The sequence below is a fragment of the Bos javanicus genome, chromosome X (genome assembly GCF_032452875.1).
Source record: "Bos javanicus breed banteng chromosome X, ARS-OSU_banteng_1.0, whole genome shotgun sequence".
NCBI classification, from domain to species: domain Eukaryota; kingdom Metazoa; phylum Chordata; class Mammalia; order Artiodactyla; family Bovidae; genus Bos; species Bos javanicus.
In genome coordinates this window covers 124,954,658-124,974,578 of record NC_083897.1, presented here as the reverse complement: position 1 = coordinate 124,974,578, position 19,921 = coordinate 124,954,658, and the positions used below count along the sequence as shown (strand labels likewise).

Here is a 19,921-nt window from a genome sequence, read left to right as displayed (position 1 = left end):
GGGAACATGACTGACTGATGGTAAGATGGTTCTCCAAGATGGGGTCGATGGGACAGGCAAGGGCAAGGTGGTTTGTGAGGCCAGAAGCCTTGCAACCTCTTCTGCTGAGTCTGGTACCCACCAAAGACTAATTAGAGAGCAAGGAGGAGAACACGGCCTCATGTAACATCCACATCAGTCCTCCCAAGTCAGCTGTGTATCCCTAAGGCACGGTGGAGGCTTCTCTTCTTACAAACGACAGTTGACATATATTCAGTGCTGTTAAGGACAAGCCTCTGGTGACCAGTGACCAGTGTTGTCAAAGTTTTGAGCACACGGTGAGCAGTTTCCTGAAGACTTAAGAGAGCATCGTGGCCACAGCCACAGGTTCCCAGCTGGGGCTTCTGGGGCCCCTCCCCAGGCTCTGCTTCAATGTGCTCTGCGGTTGATGAAGACTTCCTCTTCCCCTGTGTGAACTCAAGGAAACAGAGGGCCGTCTCGGCCGGACACCAGCCGCCCTGGCCTTGTTTGTCAGCTGTCTCTGCTGGTCAGTTCGGAATTCCTTCATTCTCTCAGTCAGGTAGGAGGATGCTTGTGGCCCATTGTCCCTCAGCTCACATGCAAGAGTGGCCAACCTCCTTCTCCACAGGTCTGGGCGTGCTTTCAGTCTCCATATCTGAGTGTGAAAGGAGGGCCTGCCCCCTCCCCTCCCCTCCAGCACAAGTTCCGTGGAATCACCATGACCCTGTAATAAGCAGCAGAGTGGAGAGCTTACATGTGGCCTCAAGGCCTCCATCATGTCCACTGGACTATTAGCCCCTTCCTTTTCTCTAATTTTCATGTTATTCATTAATCAAGGATATTCTTTTTCTAAATGGATTTTTAAACAATACTTAAGACCTATAGGGAATTTGAAACACATGGAAGAGCATGATCATGAAAGCCCTTATGAACTTCATCCTCAGCCAAGCCAAAGTTGCTGTTAATATTTTGATGTATTTCCTTCTAGTGTTTTTTCTCTATGTCTGCATATTTTCATAAACACTTGTCCCTCTTTTAAAAACCTAGGTTATTATGGATATGTAATTTTGTTTCCTTTTTTCATGTCATGTGCTCATTTAGCTACATTACCCCCCATCTCCTACAATGTGGTTATTGATGGCTCTGTTCACTGTAAGAACATGCCATATGTATTTAAAAATTACTCTTGAGGGATGCTCCAAAGGTCTACAATTTTTCTCCAGGATAAACAACACTGTAATGAACATCTCTTTTCATAGACTTTAGCCTGTTTCTCTGAATATTGGCCAAGCATAGGACCCTGGAAATAAAAATTCCAAGTACAAAAGGTGTAAATACTTTTGAGGCTGTTGATGCAGATTGTCAGACCACCCTCCAAAATGGCTATACCAGTTTACAGTCACTTAAAGTTTTCTTTATTTTTATTGTCAAATGATCCTTGATACTGAGGACTAATAGTGCCCATGCAGTGTCTCAAGAGAAGGAGCTGGTTTGTGCTTTTCAATCAGGAATTTCAAGATCCAAGAGGAAAACTCATCAGAAGTGCAGCTGAGGGTGCTTCCTAAGGTAGTTCTAGAAGGAAATGACCCTTCCAGGACCATTTCAGCAGAATGACTGACTTTACCAAAGAGACTGACACAAAATACCCTCAACTTGAACATGAGTAAGATATATACCTCATCCAAAAGTTCCCTTAGGTCCTCCAAAGCCATACTTCTTTACTCAAGTCAGGGTTCATGACAGGGTAGCCAGTGAGGGTTTGAGGTTTCAGTAAGGGGAGGGCACACGTGTTCCTGATGAGCCCTGGCATAAAGGAAAGCAAATGGACAAGCTGACCTTTGAGGTCATTCAGTTGGTGCACCCCGTGTACTGGGCAGCTCGAGGTTGGTCCTTTTTGCTTCTGGCCACAACTGACTGCATCAGTGTTTTTCCCCTTGGGATGATAAAACCCATCGCCTTCCCAAGGGATCCTTGGGGTTGAATTGGTGCTTATCAAAGGTTTAGAGGAGGAGACCCAACAGTGTGTGCAAATGGTTGATAGGGAGTCCCAGCCCATGGCACAGTTGTCTAAAGAGGTCTTGGGTTGCTCACAGAACCAGATTGGGGTTAACAGCCTGCATCCTTTCAGAGTTCCTGGGGGTGATTGTGCAAGAGACTCGTGATCTGATCACAAGAGCAAAGAGAGTGCTTGTGTTGCCGATAACAAAGAATTACACAAGGCCTGGAACAAATGCCAATGTTTTAAAACACTTGGCGGAAATTTAAACTGCAAGGCATTTTATCATCTCAGGCCATCGCTGAGAGGGGCCAGCTGAAGCTACCCGGTCCACAGCCTTTTACAAGCACTGGCCTTTGTAAATGGGGCTTTGAAAACCAGCTGAACTGTAGCTGGCTTTGCAGAGTGTTTAAGCTGGTCGGCTTACAGCAGTACAAATTGGCAGCGTGGCAGGAAAGAAAACTGAAATTCAACTCAACACTGGGATCGAAAAAGAGACTCAAATGTCGCCGACACTGGGGTGCGGCTTTTCTGCTAATTATGTTTTGTCAAACAAGGGTTGAAAATGTCAGCCTTGATCCAGGGTTCAGCTCCTCTGGTGGCCAATAGTGGTGGGGCCCCAGTTGAAATAATGAGAAGCAAGTTCGAAACACCATTTGGTTGATTTCAAGACTTCCTGGGGCTGACGTTGAAACCACAATGTTCTTTCTGGGGCACTGAGAAGAGCCAATCACATTTGAGGTTTCGCAGCCTCTTCTGCCCATATTTGGCTGTAATCTTGCTTCATTCAACTAGATTTATAATACATGCACTTGAAAAGCAAGGCTTTGAGAAGTATGCGTATGTCTCTCCCCGTTATGAAAGACGTTTTATCTTGATGCCTTTGGGCCTGCCCGCCAATGTCTAGGGCAGCTTCAAAGTGAAGAAAGGAACCAGTGTAGAAAATTTAATTTTTACTTTTATTTATTTATTTTTTAAAGTTTCCATCACAGTCTCTGGCTTTATAGCATTTACCTGAAAATATATAGAAAACAGAAACTAGGTTTGTTTAAATAACCAGAGGTGGCTTAGGAGATGATGGGGATGTGCAAGGCGTGTCACAGGCTTTATTGCATTTTATCTATGATATATAGGAGACTCGTTCCTCAGAGCCTCTGAGGAATAAATGCATCCTTTAAAGTTTCTGCTTAAGGGTTGATTTAAAAAGCATGATCAAATCTTGTGGAGCGATAACGACACAAATAGGATAAAGTGCATTCTGCCTTTTTCCAGTGAATATTAATATTTATCATCCAGTTTATATGCACTGTTCATTTCATTCTCACCACAGTCCCACAAAGATCCTGTGCTTCTCCACATTTTACACAAACTTTCCCAAGGGGTCTGGGCGAGTTAATAAGCAGTGGAGGTTAGTGGCCACTCCAGCCGTCAGCTGCCCACGCCCCTCACTCTTAATGCTCCGTCACTCTACTTCATTGACATGTTTTCCTGTGTTTACAGGTAGGAACAGAGAGGCCTTGTGTGTGTGTGTGAGTTGCTCAGTCGTGTCCAACTCTTTGCGACCCCATGGACTGAGGCCCGTCAATCTCTGTCCATGAGATTCTCCAGGCAAGAATACTGGAGTGGGTTGCCATTCACTTCTCCAGGAGATCTTCCCAACCCAGGGATCGAACCCATGTCTCCTGCATTGCAGGTGGATTCTTTAACATCTGAGCCACCAGGGAAGCCACAGAATGGCACCAGGGGCCCCCATCTCTAAGACATTGACCTTCTCCAACTCTCAGGACCCTGTGGAAAGAAAGTGGTGAGGTTGTTCGGCTTGTCTCAGGCCTGAGGGTGGGAAAGTTCTCAGTGACCCCCTAGGAGATTGCATCCAGAATTGTCTGGTCAGAGAGGAGCCAACCACCCAGCAGCTGAGCCCCTCACTCAGGGCCCCAGTCTCAGGAAACCCCCTCTAGAAGGTCCTCCTCAGTGATTCTAGAGATACAGGGGCTATAGCAGAGACCCAGCAACATGGTCCATCTGTGTTCTTAAAACTGAGAAAGAGGAGGGAGGTGGCCAAGTAGCCCAGCCTCCCCTGTGACCACACGGGCCCCCACATCCTCCCTGCAGAGCAGTGGTGCTCAGCTGGGGCACTTTGGCCCCCCGGGGGACATTTGGCAATGTTTGGAGACATTTTGGGTTGTCACAGCAGTGGAGAGGGTGCTACTGTCACCTAGTGGGTGGAGACACGGGATGCTGCTCAACAGCGTATAGTGCGTAGGGCAGCCCCTACCCTCCACCACAAAGAGTGATGTGGCGCCAGGTGTCACTAGTGCTGTGGTGAGAAACCCTGCATGACAGTTTTGCTTTGGTGCATCCCACCCACAGTTCTGAGGGAGCCCTATCTGGGGCTTCTTCAAAGAGACATTCTGCAACCAGGAAGCTAGCAGCTCATACAACTAGGCAGACGGCAGAGCCATCCCTACAGATTTTAACTCATTGCATCTTTCTTCCTGACAGAGAGAGGTCAGTGTTCACCTCTGGTTACAGTCATCAGGACCAAGGTAGGAGCTGACCCTAGGTAGTAGGCTACATCATGCCCCACAAAGATCAGGTCCTAATCCCTGGAGCCTATAACTGTTAGCCGATATGAAGGAAAAGAATGGTCTTTGTGGTTGTGGTTAAGCTAAGGGTCTTGACATGGGGAGATGATCCCTCGTTATCTGAGTGGCCCACGCATGCCATCGTGAGTGCCCTTATAAGAAGGAGAGGGGGGAGGCACGACACATGACACACACACAGTGGAGAAGGTAGTGTGATAAAAGAGGTAGAAAGTGGAGTGATGGGGCCACAAGCCAAGGGATGCAGGCAGTCAACAGAAGCTGGAAGAAGCAAAGAACAGGTTCTACCCTAGAGCCTCCTAGAGGAGCGTGATGCTACGACACCTTGATTTTGGCCCAGTGATACTGACTGGAAACTTCTGGCCTCCTGAATCATGTGAATAAATTTATGTTGTTTTAGGCCACCAAGTTTATGATAATTTGGTACAGCAGACCTAGGAAACTAAAACACCCTGATAGTCCTTGAGCCCCCATGTGGATCATTTGAGGCTGAGGGACAAACTCTTCCAGCACAGACAAAGCCAGAGCCCTTCTGGGGTAGGATTTGAGGGGGAGAATGGCCACTGTCTTTGTACTACCCTCCCTTTGAGTTACCGTCGCCTATGAAAACATGGCACCTACCTTCCTTCCGCCCCTCTCCACCAACAATTTCCAGTGAATGCCGAGCAAATCACTGCTAATCTCCGTGCTTGGTTCCAACCTCTCTGGAGCCACCTGTCACTTTCTACCTCGATTTTCTATCATTGTACATGCAATAGGCCCTATACTAGATTGTAAGTGCCCAGAAAGTCGGAACCCAGTTTGATTGATTATGAAGCCTCCCAAGGCATCAAACACAGGGTGGGTGCTCAACCCATGGAGAATGTGTGCTTTCTCCAGCCGGTCTATGAGGAATGTTACTGAAATGTTACTTTTTATTGCCTGGCAGTCAAGCAGCTCAAAGCTAGGTCTGATGCTTATAAACAGGAATCCCTATACATTCTGTCAGGCCTTCAGCACCTGGCCATAGACACCATCAGTATCCTTTGTTTTTAAATGGGGGTAAATTTTACACACAGTAAAGTGCATGTATCTTAAGTGTACAGCCTGATGAGTGTTTGCCTGTGTGTATCAATGCCTCCTGGTAACCACGCATGTATCAAGATACAGAATCTTTCCAGTTACCCCAGAAAGTTCCCTTGTTCCCCTATCCCACACTCCTCACACTCCAGTGAACCCCATTAATGACCTTTGCTGGTTTGTGAACTTCATAGAAATGAACTCATACAGAACATAACTTTGGCATCTGGCTTCTTTCTCTCCACATAATGTTTTTGCAATTTATCTGTGTGGTTGCATGTATCAGTAGTTTTTTTTCCAAAAACTGCTGTGTATTATTCCATTGTAAGGATGTGCCACAATTTGTTTATCCATTCTTTTGTTGATGAACATTTGAATCCTTTCCAGTTTGGGCTGATTGGAAATAAAACTGCTCTGAGCATTGTATTCTATAGCCCTGTGCTTCTGTCTTTCTTGGTTATGGGAAAGGCCATAGGGAAGGCGTCTGTTTAACTTTATAGAAATTAGTATCACTAGTCTTGATTTAGATACAAGAAAATAGATTTTTAGCAACAGTAGCAACAGTCTATCTGTACTTATTTTCCCAATTCCATCCATTATAGTAATTTCTTAAAGAAACAGGATGTCTCATGCTTGGCTAACTGTATCAGTGGTAGAGAAAGTCGGAGGGTCAGGAGCCATGAAAATACTGATAGAACAAATGCCCATCCATTTAAAACATCCTGAGGTCTTTTTCTGCTCACTCACACCAACCCGTATCATGCCAGCAGCTGGGCTTTCCTGGCATTGGGATTGAACACAGTGCTCACACAGACAGGATTCCTGTGAAAGAAAATATTGTAAGAGGAAAATGTGCTCTGTAGTGAAGCCCTGATTGAAACGGCAGCTGCAGGCAGCGAGGAGTATGTGGCATCTGTAGACCAAGGGCAATCAGATACTTCTCTGGTGTCTGTTCGGAGCATTTTTTAAAAATTTGAGTATAGTAGCTTTACAATGTTGTATTAGTTTCTGCTGTATAATAAAGTGAATCAGCTGGGCATGTATGCATGCTGAGTTACTTCAGTTGTGGCCGACTCTTTGCGACCCTATGGACTGTAGCCCACGAGGCTCCTCTGTCCATGGGATTCTCCAGGCAAGAATACTGCAGTGGGTTGCCATGCCCTCCTCCAAGAATCTTCTGTATGTACACATATATCCCCTCCCTGTTGGACCCCTCCCACCTCCCTCGCCGATCTGAGTACCCAAAGATGTCTTCTTTCTCTGACACATTCTCCTGCCACATCCACAGCTCTCCTGATGCCTGGGCACAAAGAGATGTCTGGCCTTCTCAGCTGCCAGCTCCCTTCAGAAGTGAATTCCTGAGCACTAGTTGCTCCCTACTCGAGCACCGCTGAGTTCTAGAAACCTGTGACAGCTCTGCAAAAGTGACTAGAGAAGGGGAAACTTTTTAAAGGCCCTATAATGTCATCATAACACTATAGAATGAAGGTTGAGATGCCAAAGGAAAGACCAGAAATGTCCAAACTTGTCTTTCCGTGAGGTATACTTTACGATGGCTGTTACTCATTGTGAGTCAAATTCCTTTCACCTCCTAAGTAGGTGCTTCATCAAATTTCTCTAATGATGCACCATGTTTGTTTTCAGATTAACTTCATCCCACCCTTTCTGCTATTTAAAACTTCTCTCTTTACCCCTGAGTTGCATCTTCTCTTGTGTGTAAAGTCATTTAGTCATGTCTGACTTCTTGTGACCCCATAGACTGTAGCCCACCAGGCTCCTCTATCCATGGCATTCTCCAGACAAGAATACTGGAGTGAGTTCCCATTTCCTTCTCCAGGGGATCTTCCCGACTCAGGGATCGAACCCATGACTCTTAGGTCTCCTACGTTGGCAGGTGGGTTCTTTACCACTGAGCCACCTGGGAAGCCCGAGGTGCATATTATACTTCCCCAAATGGCAGCTTGGTGTAATTATACATTCCTTGGTTCTTCCTTTCAGAATCTGAGATGCCACTTCTGGGATCCAATCTACTTCATCTGTGTCTCATAATTTACTTGGTTTTCCTAAGTCCTCATACTGTCCTTTGCCCCTTTCTTCCCATTTATGGGAAAAAATTGGCCATGTCTTTGTGGCACCAGTCAGACTGCTTGTGTAAGAAATATCAATCACCCAGGTTGTATTTTTCACACCAGAAAATTAAAATACTGGGGTTCTTCTTTCTTTTAAAATTTTTTTCTTATTCTTTTGTTGTTGTTATACATTTACTTTTCCTTTGCTCTCCTCTTGTGTAGATAGATGTTTCTGGACAGAAATAAATCACCTGAAGTATTTTTTTTAAGGGGGGAGTAGGCAGGCCTGTTTATAAGAGCGCAAATTCTATTCACAATGACTCCATCCTCATGACCTAGTCACCTCCCAAAGCCCTACTTCCAAATGCTATCCCACTGAGGGTTAAGATTTCAACACATGAATTTTGAGAGGACACAAAATGTGGTCCACTGCATGAATTATTCCTAGAAATGGGAGTGCTGAGTTGCATGCTAAGTGCATGTTCAGCTTACAGGAAACTGCCAGTTTTCTAAAGTGGCAGTACCATTTAAATTCCCACTGGTGATGTATAAGATTTCCAGTTGCTTCACATCCTTGGCACCATTGTCAGTTTCTAGAAAAAATGGCAGACATTCTCATGGGTTTGTAGTGGCATCTCCTTGTGGGTTTAGTTCATATTTCCCTGATGACTAATGATGTTGAACATCTCTTCCTGTGCTCATTTGCTATCGGCATCTCTTCTTTAGTGAAGTGTGTGATCAAATGTTCTGGTCCTTTGAAAACTGAGTTGTTTCTTTTTATTACTGGAATGTGAGAGTTTTCCAGATGTTTCTAGATGTGAGTCCTTTGTCACATAGATGATTTGTGAATATTTTCTCCTAGTCTTGCTTTGACTTTTCATTTTCTTACCAGGGTCCTTTTGTACACTCTCATCTTCAGAGGTTGGGATTGTTTCTTGACCTACTCTCAACCCTTCCACCATCTTGGACAGCAGGACAAGGAGCTAGGAGGTGCCACTGGCTTTGGTCCGATTCATAATACTCTGGCTCTATGGTAATGTCAGTCTCCTGAAAGAAGAATATTGGCCTCAACAGTGGAGACTCCAGTCTCTAACTACAGTGTGCACAGAATAATCTGGAAAGTTTGGTGAATATGCAGATATCCAAGCTCTGCTCCTGGAAATGTTTATTCAATAAATGTGAGGTGAGCTGCAGCTTGTTGCAATAGTCAAATTTTTGTGATAGAAGTGGCTTTGGGATGATCTTTGAAGAAACCTTGAAACTCTAAGGCCACTGACCTTGTGTGGTTTCTACTGTGGTCATGATTCAAAGTCTATGTCCAGGCTACACAAAATGGCGTGGAATGTCAGAGGAGAGAGATGTTACCACACAGCTCAACAAAAAAAGAGAAGAAACACCAAGAAGGCAGGAATTTTAGGACATTTTTACTGAACATTCGCCAATTGCTTCATTCATCTTTCTCTGCTATTTTCAGTTCAGTTCAGTTCAGTCACTCAGTTGTGTCCGACTCTTTGTGACTCCATGAATCACAGCACTCCAGGCCTCCCTGTCCATCACCAACTCCCGGAGTTCACTCAGATTCATGTCCATCGAGTCAGTGAAGCCATCTAGCCATCTCATCCTCTGTTGTCCCCTTCTCCTCTTGCCCCCAATCCCTCCCAGCATCAGAGTCTTTTCCAATGAGTCAACTCTTCCCATCAGGTGGCCAAAGTACTGGAGTTTCAGCCTTAGCATCATTCCTTCCAAAGAAATCCCAGGGCTGATCTCCTTCAGAATGGAATGGTTGGATCTCCTTGCAGTCCAAGGGACTCTCAAGAGTCTTCTCCAACACCACAGTTCAAAAGCATCAATTCTTTGGCGCTCAGCCTTCTTCACATTCCAACTCTCACATCCATACACGACCACTGGAAAAACCACAGCCTTGACTAGACGGACCTTAGTTGGAAAAGTAATGTCTCTGCTTTTGAATATGCTATCTAGGTTGGTCATAACTTTTCTTCCAAGGAGCAAGCATCTTTTAACTTCATGGCTGCAATCACCATCTGCAGTGATTTTGGAGCCCCCAAAAATAAACTCTGACACTGTTTCCACTGTTTCCCCATCTATTTCCCATGAAGTGATGGGACCAGATGCCATGATCTTCGTTTTCTGGATGTTGAGCTTTAAGCCAACATTTTCACTCTCCACTTTCACCTTCATCAAGAGGCTTTTTAGTTCCTCTTCACTTTCTTACATAAGGGTGGTGTCATCTGCATGCTGCTGCTGCTAAGTCGCTTCAGTCGTGTCTGACTCTGTGTGACCCCATAGACAGCAGCCCACCAGGCTCCCCCGTCCCTGGGATTCTCCAGGCAAGAACACTGGAGTGGGTTGCCATTTCCTTCTCCAATGCAAGAAAGTGAAAAGTGAAAGTGAAGTCACTCAGTCGTGTCTGACTCTTCAAGATCCCATGGACTGAAGCCTACCAGGCTCCTCTGTCCATGGGATTTTCCAAGCAAGAGTACTGGAGTGGGGAGCCATCACCTTCTCTGGTCATCTGCATATCTGAGGTTATTGATATTTCTCCCGGCAATCTTGATTCCAGCTTGTGCTTCTTCCAGCCCAGCATTTCTCATGATGTACTCTGCATAGAAGTTAAATAAGTAGGGTGACAATATACAGCCTTGACGTACTCCTTTTCCTATTTGGAACCAGTCTGTTGTTCCATGCCCAGTTCTAACTGTTGCTTCCTGACCTGCATACACATTTCTCAAGAGGCAGGTCAGGTGGTCTGGTATCTCTTTCAGAGATTTCCACAGTTTATTGCGATCTGCTATTTTAGGCACACTTTAATTTGGGCAGACATCTTTTAAAAGTGCTTTTCAAATGTGATACTTTATTTGTATCACAAATAAAGGGAAAAGGTAGCTGATAAACAAGTAAATGATTACATATTAATAAATGTCAATAAATTCTTCACCTTGATCCTGAATAATAACCTTTTGTCCTTACATCAAGTCCTGAGCCACCAGAGATGGTGCAGCAGATTCCAGTCCATGTTTTTTCAGATCCTCTAGACTTACCGGAAATCATCCTGAACTTTTCACCAGAGACGTGTGGAATGTCTTTGGTTTTACAATAAACATTTCTTTTGGACAAAAGCAGAACTTATTCTGTGCATTTTCAAACAAATCCATGGAGGATGTTGAGGTTTGAATCATTACCGTTCTTTACAAAAAAGAAAACACAGACAGTAGCAACAAAACAGCAACTTTACAGAATCCAGTCAGCCAGCTGTGTGGACTGTATAACACGAAACAATCAGTCGGTCTGAAGTTTTTCCTGAATTGAACAAACTATTCTGACGTTGCATAATTACAACCAGCATGATTTAAGTTTTAGCTGCAGACAGAAACCAATTGGGACTGACCTTTCTGCCTTAATTAATCAAATGTTACCGTTCAAATTTGTACCTCTCAGCTGAAATCATTCTCAAGGCCTGTTGTTTTAATGCTGTGGTGGGTTGATTCTTTATATACAGCTAGTTAACGAATCTTCTAGGATAATTAAGGCACCTCACATTCTAGCAGGCACCAGTGATCAATGATGGTTAATTAAAGATGGTGGAGTACGAAGACGCCTGCTACCTGGAGGCAGGGAGTGTGGATTCTACTGCTTGCTTGAGCTGAACTGCGCCTTCTTAAGCTTTCATGAGTGGAGATCCTTATGGAAACATAAATTTAGAAGAACAGTAAAACCAAAGTGGTTATCTGCTCTCTCCAAATATAATCCATCCCTCCTGAAAAGCTAGCAAACAAAACAATCCTAACAATAGAATCGTTTATGTAATTCCCATACAAAGGGGACCCGAAATCAGGAAGCTGAAGGATTCAATGAGGTAAGCAGAGAATTATTTTCTTTATTCTAAAACATTATTCAAGTTATATATAATTCATGTTGAAAATGAGAAAATAAAGAAAAGATCAATCAATAAATAAAATCAATTAAAACTCAATTACTCAGTGAAAACTGCTGTTACCTGTGGTACATGTTCTCCCATGGATCTACGTGTTTATGATATTTATGTTTCAAATAACTGCTGTCCTGACATCTACTACTTTGAGATAGTGCTCGATTCCCAAGTTTCTTGCACTCCAGTAAATATGCATCTTCATCATCTGTTTAAATGGCCAAACTGTATTCCATGGTAGGCTTGTAAATATTAACAACTAACTACATAGAGTTCTTCCTATGTGTCCGGCTCTGTTCTAAGCACCATACCATCTCCCTGAGGTCAATATTATGACTACTCCTGTTTTACAAACTGGGAAACTGAGTTAAGAAGAGGTTAGTTAACTTGGTTTCCAGGGCTCAACTCCGGATGGCCTAGCTTTTGAGTCCAAGTTCCTAACACCCAGCCATATTGCTTCTCACCTTATTCCCTTTGGTTATTTAGGTTATTTATAATGCTTTTCATTCATTTTTAAAAAAATCATCTTGAAGTATAGTTGATTTACAATGTTGTGTTAATTTCTGCTGTACAGCATAGTGATTCAGTTATAACACATATAAACGTTCTTTTTCATATTCTTTCCCAGTACGATTTTTCACAGGCTATTGAATATTTCATTCTTTTAAATAGCACAGATCAATTTAAACCTCTGTTTCCTCACAAGACAGGTGGTGAAAGGTGGCAGCAAAATGGGGAGCACTGATGATGACTGTTCAGTAACAAAGTACTAGGGGGAGATTCTGTTGGGTAAGAACAGAGGTGTTCACTCTCATGATAAAAATGAGAAAAATCTATAAAATCTGCCAATACTCAATGGAGGGGGGATTTTCAGGCCCATGCAGAGGCACATTTGCGGGACTGCAGGAGAGATGGACTCTACTTGTGTCCTTGGATCTACGGAGGAGAAAAGAGCAACTGCCAAGTGTGAGAGAGCAGCCATGGGGATCAAAATACAGAATTAATTTTCTGCAGGCTGAACTTTAACCGATTGCAGAGAGAGAGGAGAGAGAGACAGTAAAGTCTTCAGCAATTAGAATGTCAGCTTTAAGAGGAGGAAGTGAGTATTCATTTGGGACTGGGTGTGTCACAATGTGGAATTCGAGCAAAGGATGACTCACAGCAGATTGGCAGATGGTGGAAGTTGGGGGGCGGGCAGGGATGGGAGAAGGAAGGGGCCCTGAGAGAGCCAGGGTCACAGGCATTACTAGCTCACTGTGGACACAGGGTTTTCTTTACTTAGGTCTGCATATTAAGTTACAGAACAGACAGAGGGAGGTGAAGTGGGGGAGGTTGCTAGTGAACAAGTGAATAGGTAGATAAGTACATTCACTATAAAGAGTGACAAGAATCCCAATAGACCTTTCTCCAAAGAAGCCCTTCAGATGGCTCATATCCCCAGGAAAAGGGGATATTACACAAAACTTCACACTCATGAGGGTGGCTGGACTCAGAAAGACAGATGATAAGCAACCTTGAAGATGTGGAAACGCTGGAACCCTCATACACTGCTGTTGGTGCAGCCTTTCTGGAGAGCACTTTGGCACATCCTTCAAGAGTTAAAGAGAGTCAGCATGTGACCAGCAAGTCCTCTCCTAGAGAGAGGAAGACAAGCCACACAAAGCCTTGTAAACAAATGTTCATAGTCACATTATTGATAATAGCCAAGACATGGAAACAGCCCAGATAGCCATCAGTGGATAAATAAACAAAATGTGGTCTACTTATGTAATGGAAGATTTTTGAGTCCTAAAAAGCAATGAAGTACTGACACATGCAGCATCCATGGCTGGGCATGGGTGAACCTTTAAAACATGATGCTGAGTGAAGGAAGGCCCTCACCAAGGCCGTGTATTGTGATTCCACTTATATGAATGTCTGGAATAGGTAAACCCATTAAGATAGATCAACTCTTTGCAACCCCATGGACTATACAGTCCATGAAATTCTCCAGGCCAGAATACTGGAGTGGGTAGCCATTCCCTTCTCCAGGGGATCTTCCTAACCCAGGGGTTGAACCCAGGTCTCCTGCATTGCAGGTGGATTCTTTACCAGTTGAGCCACCAGGGAAGCCCAAACCCATAAAGACAGATTGTGGATTGGGGATTGCCAGGAGCTGGGGATATGGAAGAATGAGGTGCGTGCTCAGTCACTTCAGTCATGTCCGACTCTGTGCAACCCCATGGACTGTAGCTTGCCAGGCTCCTCTATCCACGGGGTTCTCCAGGCAAGAATACTAGAGTGCTTTGCCATTTCCTTCTGCAGGGAATCTTCCAGACTCAGGGATTGAACTTGCATCTCCTATGTCTCCTTCATTGGCAGGCAGGTTCTTTACCATTAGTGCCACCTGGGAAGCAAGGAGGAATGCTAAGTCACTTCAGTCGTGTCCGACTCTGTGCGATCCCATAGACGGCAGCCCACCAGGCTCCCCTGTCCCTGGGATTCTCCAGGCAAGAACACTGGAGTGGGCTGCCATTTCCTTCTCTAAAGCATGAAAGTGAAAAGTGAAAGTGAAGTCACTCAGTCGTGTCTGACTCTTCGAGATCCCATGGACTGCAGCCTACCAGGCTCCTCTGTCCATGGGATTTTCCAAGCAAGAGTACTGGAGTGGGGTGCCATTGCCTTCTCCAAAGGAGGAATGAGAGGTTACTAATTGGTGTGTTTCCTGTTGGGGTGATAAAGATGTTCTATTCAGTAGACTTGTTGGCTGTTACGGTTGCACATGACTATGGATATACTAATAAGCATTGAACTGTATACTTCAGAAGGATGGATTGTATGGTTTGTGATTGTATCTTAACAGAGGGCACTGTGCTAAGTGAAATAAGTCAGACAGAAAGACAAATATTGTGTGATCTCACTTATATGTGGAACCTCAAAAGCTGAACTTATAGAAACAGAGAGTGGAATGGTGCTTGACAGGGGAGGGCAGGGATATGGAGCTGTTGGTCAAAGCATACAAACTTCCAGTTATCAGATGAATAAGGACTGGAGATCTATGTAATGCATGGTGAGTAAGTTATCAATACTGTAGTGTACACTACAAATTTTCTAAGAGAGTAGATCTTAAATTTCTCTACCAAAAAAAGAATGTAATTATGTGAGGTGATGGAGGTATTGGCTAACCCTATTGTGGTAATCATTTCACAATATATACATGTATCAAATCAACCCATTGAACATTTTAAACTAACACAATGTTGGATGTCAGTGATACCTCAATAAGGCTGGGAAAAGAGGAGTCATGAAGTGAATGGAGGGAGAAACATAGCCCCTCAGGCATAAATGGCCATGTGTGGTCCAGGGATGAGAGAGGAGGCCTGGGTGATTCTGTGCCAAAAGGCTGAAGGGATATCCAAGAGCTGAGGTTGAGGGGTCTGGCAGTTGCCATAGGTAATTATGGGTACTTTGGGATTATGTTCAAAGGACAATGAGAAGTCTTTAAAGGCTATAAAACCCAGCAGTTACATAATCTAAGTTGTATTTTAAATAGCACTCTCTTCTTGAATTGCTAGGGCAGAAATAGATTGCTGTTATAGCTGATAAAACCAGATAGACATCATTAAAGTTAAAATTTGAGAGTTAAAATTAGCACACGGTTTTCTTCTTTGAATTTATTATGCATGCTCAGAAAATGAGGCCAGCAAAATTCTTATCCACTAATAGCACAAAAGGAGTGCATTGTCATGTAAATAATAATGTAAGCTTTTGACTTTTTACCTGGACTTTATTCTGTTGCTTCTAGAAATTAATACCTACCAAACACAAGTGAAGAATTACACTCTTTTATCACTGTTCAGCAGCATATGAATATCAAATACAGATTTGGTTTAATTGCGTTTAATAGAAAGAGTGCATGGAAGCATCCCTGGCAGAGGTCATGAGGGGGAGTGCCAAAACTTAGCTGCTTGTTGAACACAGAATCCTTTTGGCGTTTTGGTTGAAACTGTGAAGTTACTGGAACTAATGACTGAATTTCAGAGGTTCTGAGGTTCACACTCCCAGATGAGAAGAGTTTGGCTTTTGTGGCCACAGGGAGGGCAAGAGAAGATTTCAGGCAACAGGGAACACAGCTGTAGTGCATAAAGACAGCTGAGAATGTGCATACATCCTTGGGCATCAACTCAGGGCCCAGGCAATGGGAAAGGACAAGCTTGGGGGCACCAGCCAGGGTCCCAAAGATGTCCAGGTTTTTGAGCATCCATTCCTAGTTCCTTCAGAGTGCAAGGCCTATGAAGCTTCTGGAAAATCCAGGTTCTCTTTTGCAAATGGCAGCGTCATTGGAAAGAAACTTATCTTTAAGGCTCCTGACTGTGACATTAGCAAAACAAACAAATAAACAAATGCAGGGACAGCACTCAAAAACAATTACAATAGAAGATTTAGGTACCCTCCTCCCCCAACCTGCCTCACGCAAGCACCATTCTAGGGACCTTCAAATACACTAAAACCTGGTGAAGAGAATCCACAGGGCTGCAGAGAAGGAGCCTGAATTCTTCTTAAGTTAATTACCATTATCTTTTTTGAAATCATCTTTATTGGAATATAGTTGGTTTACAGTGTTGGGTTAGTTTCAGGTGCACAGCAAAGTGAATCAGTTATACATATATGTATATCCATTCTTCTGTAGATTCTTTTCCCATATAGACCATCACATCTTAGAAAAATGAAGAGTCTCTGAAAGATAACATCTTGTAGGCCTGGAGTGTTTATAACAGGCGCTTTTTTTTTTGAGGCAAGGAAAAATGACTTTATTTGGAAAGCCAGCTTGTAACTGGCTTCTTGAAAGATGTTACTGATCTGCCCATGAGTGCCTTTCCAAGCTTTCCTTGGGTTTTTGCTGGGAAAGGAAATTTTGTTTTCCTATTAAAATACTGGACCCCAAGGGGAAGAGCTATGTCTCAGTGAGTGATAAATAAGGAAAGGGGATATAATGCATTCAACAATTAAAAAAAAAATTGAACTGTAGTTGATTTACAATCTTGCATTAGTTTCAGGTATATACAGTAGGTCTTTGTTGGTTATCTACTTCAGAAATAGTAGTGTGTATGTTAACCCCAGACTCCTCATTCCCCACCTAACCCTGCCCCTCTGCCAATTTCCCTTTTGGTAACTGTAAACTCAGCTGCAGCAGCAAGCTTGTTTTCAAAATCTGTGAGTCTGTTTCTGTTTTGTAAATAAGTTTATTTATGTGTGTGTGCGTACTAAATTGCTTCAGTCGTGTCTGATTCTTTGTGATCCTATGTATGACTGTAGCCCACCAGGCTCCTCAGTCCATGGGATTTTCCAGGCAAGATTACTGTAGTGGGTTGCCAATGCCCTCTTTTAGGAGATCTTCTTGACCCAGGAATTGAAACTGCATCTCTTTCATCTCCTGCATTGGGAGGCGGGTTCTTTACCACTGGTGCCACTTGGAATGCCCCAAGTTTATTTATATCTTAAAAAAAAATTAGATTCCATATATGCGTGATATTATGATATTTGTTTTTATCTGATTTACTTCATTTAGTATGATAATCTCTAGGTCTATTCATGTTGCTGCTGCTAAGTCGCTTCAGTTGTGTCTGACTCTGTGCAACCCCATAGATGAGCCCACCAGGCTCCCCCGTCCCTGGGATTCTCCAGGCAAGAACACTGGAGTGGGTTGCCATTTCCTTCTCCAATGCAAGAAAGTGAAAAGTGAAAGTGAAGTCGCTCAGTCATGTCTGACTCTTCATGACCCCGTGGACTGCAGCCTACCTGGCTCCTCCATCCATGGGATTTTCCAGGCGAGAATACTGGAGTGGGGTGCCATTTCCTTCTCAACCATGTTGCTGCAAATGGCATTATTTCCTTTTTATGGCTGAGTAACATTCCCTTGTGTATATGTACCACATCCTCTTTATCCATTCCTCTGTCGATGGACATTTAGGTTGCTTCCACATCTTTGTTATTGTTAATAGTGCTGAAATGAACATAGGGGTGCATGTATCTTTTCAAATTATAGTTTTCTCTGGGTATATGCCCAGGAGTGGGATTGCTGAATCATATGGTAGTTCTAGTTTTAATTTTTTAAAGAACCTCCATAGTATTCTCCAGACTTCCCTGGTGACTCAGACGGTAAAGCCTCTGTCTGCAATGTGGAGACCCGGGTTTGATCCCTCGGTTGGGAAGATCTCCTGGAGAAGGAAATGGCAACCCACTCCAGTATTCTCGCCTGGAAAATCCCACGGACAGAGGAGCCTCTTAGGCTGCATGGGGTTGCAAAGAGTCGGACACAACTGAGCAACTTCACTTTCACTCACATAGTATTCCCCATAGTGGTTGTACCAATTTACATTCCCACCAACACTGTAGGAAGGTTCCCTTTTCTCCATGTTCTCTCCAGCATTTATTGTTTGTAGACTTTTAGATGATGGCCATTCTGACTGGCGTGAGGTAATACCTAGTTGTACTTTGAATTTACATTTCTCTGATAATTAGTGATGTTGAGCATCTTTTCATTTACTTTTTGGCTATCTCTATGTCTTCTTTTAGGTCTTCTGCCTATTTTTTTTGATTGGGTTGTTTGGTTTTTTGACAGAGCTATATGAGCTGTGTGTACATTTTGGAGATTAATCCCTTGTCAGTAGCTTTGTTTGCAAATATTTTCTCCCATTTGGTGGGTTGTCTTTTCACTTTGTTTATGGTTTCTTTTGCTATGCAAAAGCTTTTAAGTTTAATTAGGTCCCATTTGCTTATTTTTGTTTCTATTTTCATTAAGAGGTGGAATAAAAAAAGATATTGCTGTGATTTACATCAAAGAGTGTTCTGCCCATGTTTTTCTCTAAGAGTTTTATAGTGTCTGGTCTTACATTTAGGTCTTTGATCCATTTTGAGCTTATTTTTGTGTATGGTGTTAGAAAGTGTTCTAATTTCATTCTTTTACACGTAGTTGTCCACTTTTCCCAGCAACACTTATTGAAAAAACTGTGATTTTTCTATATACTCTTGCCTCTTTTGTCATAGGTTAGCCATAGGTTTGTGGGTTTATTTCTGGGCTTTCCATCCTATTCTATTAATCAGTTTTTGTGCCAGTACCATACTGTTTTGATTACTATAACTATGTAGTATAGTCTGAAATCAGGGAGCCTGATTCCTCCAGCTCTGTTTCTCTTACCCAGCATTGCTTTAGTTATTTGGGGTATTTTGTGTTTCCATACAAATTCAAATTTTTTTGTTGTTGTTCTTGGACTCCTTTTCTTGTTGGAGGATATCAGAGATGGTATCTTCTTATGTCTATGGATTCCTTATACTACACATAACCCTAATAACAAGCTACTTCACTCCTGTTTCTAAAAAATTACAGTGGAAAATGAAGAGCATTCTGAAACCTTATGAACACAAAGAGTTTAAGTTCATGGAAACTTAAATGTAGAAGTTCGTGAAGTCATCATCAGGTTGTACTTAAGTACAAGTCTAGAAATTAATGAAGGAAAAATAGCATCACAGTGGTTATGGCTTCTATTTCATGTCAACAGGACTTAGAAGTTCTTGCAGCGAGTGGGTTGGCACCCAGGGTATTACTGACTTGTGGTTCACCTCTTTGGGCACAGAATTGTAACAGACAATGAAATATGAAGTCTACTTCAGTTTAGTTCAAGTTATATCACATCCTTGGAAGATAAAGAATTTAGGGTATTATGTTTTGCTCACTTCTACCATCTTCTTGCTTGTTTACAGAAACCCTTTATGCCTCAGTGTGAACTTTCCAAAGCATTCCACAGTGCTGTTGGGTGATAAGTTCTCTTTGGTTGTTTTTGTATCAGAGCTCATGAAAAATGGAGATTGGCAGTGTTCCCCTATCACAGTCCAAAACCTAAAACGAGCAGTTAAATTCTACATATCCATGCCTCTCTCCCCCTCATCTTCCACTCCAGACTTTGAGTAGGAATATACTCTGCTTCTCCCTATAATTTCTCCCCAGGCTGACTATCTTCCTTGTAGGACAGGGGTCAGTACGCTCTAGCCTGGGGCCCAACCCCACCCACTGTCTGTGTTTTTATGGCCTGTGAGATGAGAAGGGTTTGTACTTTTGGGAATGATTTTAAGAAATCAGAAGGTGAATATTCTGGGTAACAAAGAGTTGGACACGACTGAGCGACTGAACTGAACTGAATATTTCATGGCATATGAAAATTATATCAAATTCCAATCTGTGTCCACAAACTTTATACTGTAACCCAGCAGG

At 43.1% G+C, this 19,921-nt stretch overlaps 1 long non-coding RNA gene across 1 annotated transcript in view; it reads left to right on the top strand.

The window, feature by feature from the left end:
• Nucleotides 1–471: 471 nt before the first annotated feature.
• Nucleotides 472–19,921, top strand: part of LOC133242000 (uncharacterized) — a 146,400-nt gene continuing 126,950 nt past the window's right edge. The window contains exon 1 of the long non-coding RNA XR_009734749.1: nucleotides 472–559. This is a non-coding gene — a long non-coding RNA (uncharacterized LOC133242000). The remainder of the gene's footprint in view (nucleotides 560–19,921) is intronic.